A 4,573-nucleotide genomic window follows, 5' to 3' on the forward strand; every position below is an offset into this window, starting at 1 on the left:
TCTGTAATAGGCATGCATATATTTCAGAAATGGATTAAAACTCGAGTACACAAAACGGTCTTCGAACCGGGCCAGGTACAGATTGGCAAAAGTACACGCCACTGGGGTCCCCATCGCGGTACCGACCCTTTGTTTATACCAGGAATCTCCGAACATAAAGGCATTGTTAGTGAGAATTAGTTTCAGGCCTTCCGTGATGAACATCTTGAAGTCCTCACTTCTATCTGTGTTCTGTAGGACTTCCATCACTGCCTCAATGCCCTTATCCTGAGGGATCCGGGTATAGAGACTCTCCACATCGAGGGACACGAGTCGGAACTCCTCCTGCCACTGAATATCGGTCAGTGACCGGAGGAGGTCCGACGTGTCCCTCAAATGTGAGGGTATCATCTTAACGATAGGTCTCAACAGCCAGTCTATGTACCTGGACACCGGTTCGGTCACTGACCCAGTCCCGGAGACAATAGGTCGCATCCTGACAATTTTAGGTTTGGTGTAGTGCCACTGGTTATCTGCTCTACATTTTACATGGACTGTTTATAATTGTTTGTCATTATTGAGTTAGTTATATTGGTTGATAATAATTTTGATAACATGTTAGCCCCGCGGCCATATACTACCAAATATCTAATTCAATGATTAATAAATATTGAGACTATTGAATTAAGTTGTTCTTATTTACTAAGATATAAGTTTAATTGGTATGTGAACATGGGGCCTATGATACTATGATTCTGCAGTTTACAGAAATGCCCAATATGTGGTGGTAAACTGCTGTAGGGGCACATTGCAGTGGTCAGAGGGAAAGGAGAGCTGCAAGAAAAAGTATGTGAACCCTTTGGAATGATATGGATTTCTGCACAAATTGGTCATAAAATGTGATCTGATCTTCATCTAAGTCACAACAATAGACAATCACAGTCTGCTTAAACTAATAACACACAAATAATTAAATGGAGGAGTGCCGGTATAGTGTTCCTTCCCTGTGCTGGCATCAGCCTCAGGGAAAGAACTGCGCATGCGCGAGCTCGCGCATCGCGAGATTACGGCAATCTATCATTGATGAAAGGAGGAGATTCGGAGGACATAGGCGGTGCTGGGCTCCTTCACAGGCGGGCGTGGCTGGGCTCCAGGAAGGTTAGTACAGCCCCTTGGACACATACAAGACTAATTTACATAGTGATGGGGACGCTTCAAGTTAGAATATACTTTGAACTGTGTACATGACTGCTGCCTGGCAGCACCCGATCTCTTACAGGGGGCTGTGATCCGCACAATTAACCCCTCAGGTGCCGTACCTGAGGGGTTAATTGTGCGTATCATAGCCTCCTGTAAGAGATCAGGTGCTGCCAGGCAGGAGGGGGCACACCCCCCTCCCTCCCCAGTTTTAAATTCATTGGTGGCCAGTGCGCCCCCCCTCCCCCCTCCCCTGTATTACAGTACATTCATTGGTGGCCAGTGGGCCCCCCTCCCTCCCCTGTATTACAGTACATTCATTGGTGGCCAGTGGGCCCCCCCTCCCTCCACTGTATTACTGTACATTCATTGGTGGCCAGTGGGCCCCCCTCCCTCCCCTGTATTACTGTACATTCATTGGTGGCCAGTGCGGCCCCCCCTCCCTCCTCTGTATTACTGTACAATCATTGGTGGCCAGTGCGGCCCCCCCTCCCTTCCCCTCCTAATTAAAATCCCCCCCCCATCATTGGTGGCAGCGGAGAGTTCCGATCGGAGTCCCAGTTTAATCGCTGGGACTCCGATTGGTAACCATGGCAACCAGGATGCTACTGCAGCCCTGGTTGCCATGGTTACTTAGCAAGTTTTAGAAGCATTATACTTACCTGCGAGCTGCGATGTCTGTGACCGGCCGGGCGCTCCTCCTAATTTACATATCTCTAAAATCCTTTTTTAAAGAAAATAAAAGCACACAGCCCTATAGGACCGGTATATTGCGGACATGCTAGCGGCGATCTAGCCGTGCATGTCCGCAGCTCTATAGCCCAAAACTTGGTGACAGAATCCCTTTAAACTAGTTAGCAACACATCTCCTCTTCTTTTTTTTTCTCTTTTTTTTTTAATTCTATTTCCTGAACATTATTGTGGGAGCTGCCATCTTGCCTGAGCTTTTCTCAACAACGTTTAGAAAGCATTAAGAAAATTTCCTTACGGAAGCCACATGGGCCGTAGACACAATGGTCAGGAGGGGACCTCATTGACTTCTATGGGAGAGTTTTCTAGGCATGCTTTGTGACCTGTGCAGAGGTCATTGTACAAGGAAAGAATGCAGGGGTGTAGCTAAAGGCTCATGGGCCCTGGGCTTCCCCCCCCCCCCCCTTCCCTCAGTGCTTTGTGGCCAGGGGCAGGGGTGTCCATGTCAGAAACCCCCATCTTAGACCTCAGGTCAGAAACCCCCATCTTAGACCTCAGGTCAGACCCCCCCTAATAGAAGACCAGACCCCCATATCAGACCGCAAAAACTGGACCTCCAGACCCCCATATCAGACCCCATTAGACCTCCAACCTTAATATCAGACCATAGACCAGACCCCCATTAGACCTACAGATCCCCAATTAGACCCCCATCAGACCCCCTATATCAGACCTCCAGACCCCTATATCAGACCTCACACCAGAACTCCAGACCCCCCATTAGACTTCCAGACCCCTATTAGACCTCCAGACCCATCTCCTGCTCTGCTGCCACACTCCTGGTCCGGCAGTCTCCCCTCTCTCTTGTCTTCTCAGGGCCCACGCTGCAGAGTCAACTGGCTGTCTGCAGCGTCAGGTCACAGTGCGCTATGTACGTCCTGACGCTGTAGGCAGCCAGGACACACAGCCCCAAGAAGAGCAGGGAGGGAGGGGTAAGTAGAATGCTCACAGCGCTTCACTCCCCAGCCTCCTGCATACTAGTGAGCGCTTCCAATATGGAAGCCCTCACTAGTATTCCCTTTATAAGATGCACTGCAAAAAATCATACGCATCCCAAAATAGTACCAATCCATCCGTCACCTCATCCCGCAAATAATATGACCCTGCCTAAGATAATAGGTAAAAAAATAAAAAATATATAACTCTCAGACAATGGAGACAATAAAATATGAGCATTTAGACTTCAAAAATGCTATCAATGTGTTCTAGTGACAAAAAATTGACATATTAGGTATCGCTGCGTCCGTATCGACCGGCTCAATAAAATATCACATGACCTAACCCCTCACATGAACAGTGTAAGTATCAGTAAAGTACCTTGAAATGTTTTCAGTAACAAGGTCACATTCTGTTACTTTCCCCCAGATTCCTGGATGATTAAAGCCTGAAATGGAGTGTTAAAATAATTAAGCCGGATTCCCCAATTTAATCATCAGACATGTACACTGAACCGACCCAGCCTCTCAGGTCAGACAGGAAGAGAATTGACGTAGTTGGCACAGAGCACTCCGTAAGTGCTGCTGAAAAAATGGCAGCCAAGTACACACAGTTGGGGGTAATCAGTGGCTAGGAAAAACAGACTGATCAACAGGTGAACTGAGATATTTTGGCACTTTTCTTAGAAATCACCTATAGGCGTTCTTTAGATTGCTGTGACATGCCATTTAAGCCATGACATCTATTTCTGAGTGTTAGCAAGATGTTTCCTTCATGGAGAAATCAAGCAAACCACCAGGAATGAAAACTTGGCAGCTAATATCCACAATTTTTCCAGGGGGGGGCATAATTTTATTGACATCCATGCTCTGCTTGTTTCTGAGAATGTAATGAAGGGGAGGGGCATACTCATTATCACAAAGTATAATAACGCATGAGCTGTGCAGTGGTGGATCCAGAGCCTGGTCTCGGGAGGGGCACTTCCAGATTATTTTCTGTCTGCCGCCACAAAACAATGGTGCTTATAGAACAGACTACACAGTGTAGCGGTATACTGTATATTGTGTGGCACAGTGTAGGCTATATGTGTATAACATAAACATATTTCACATGAAAACTTACAATTACTTGACTTGGCCCTTAGGGATCTCGGACACCACTCCAACACTTTGGCTGGGGGGCTCGGTGGAGCTGATGTTGTGTTTTATCCTAATGAGAAAGATTTCATAATAAGGATTTGGAGAGGGGCAGAGGAATAGCAGAGCAGGGAGAGGATGGTGCTGCTACTAGGGGGTCATACCATGTGGGAGTAATACAGCCCACCATAATGCCCCCCAGTAGAAATAATTCTCCTTATAATGTGACAGTGCAAAAAATACCCCCTTGTAATGCCCCCAGTTGAGCTAATGTCCCCATAGTGCCCCCATAATGTGCCAGTATAAAATACCCCTATATAGTGCCCCCAGTAAATGCCTCCATAGTGCTCCTCTCCCCCCTTCCTCTTAGTGCCCCCCATAATGTACCAGTATAAAATGCCCCAGTAGATGCCCTCAGTGTCCCCCATAATTTGCAAGTATAAAATACCCCTTCTTAGTGCCCCCCGTAGATGACCCCATAGTACTACTCTCCCCCCTTACTCATAGTACCCACCATAATGTGTCCCAGTATAAAATTCTACTGTACAGAGCCCCCCATATAAAACACCCCTTCT

Source organism: Bufo bufo, chromosome 2 (assembly GCF_905171765.1).
Source record: "Bufo bufo chromosome 2, aBufBuf1.1, whole genome shotgun sequence".
NCBI lineage: Eukaryota > Metazoa > Chordata > Amphibia > Anura > Bufonidae > Bufo > Bufo bufo.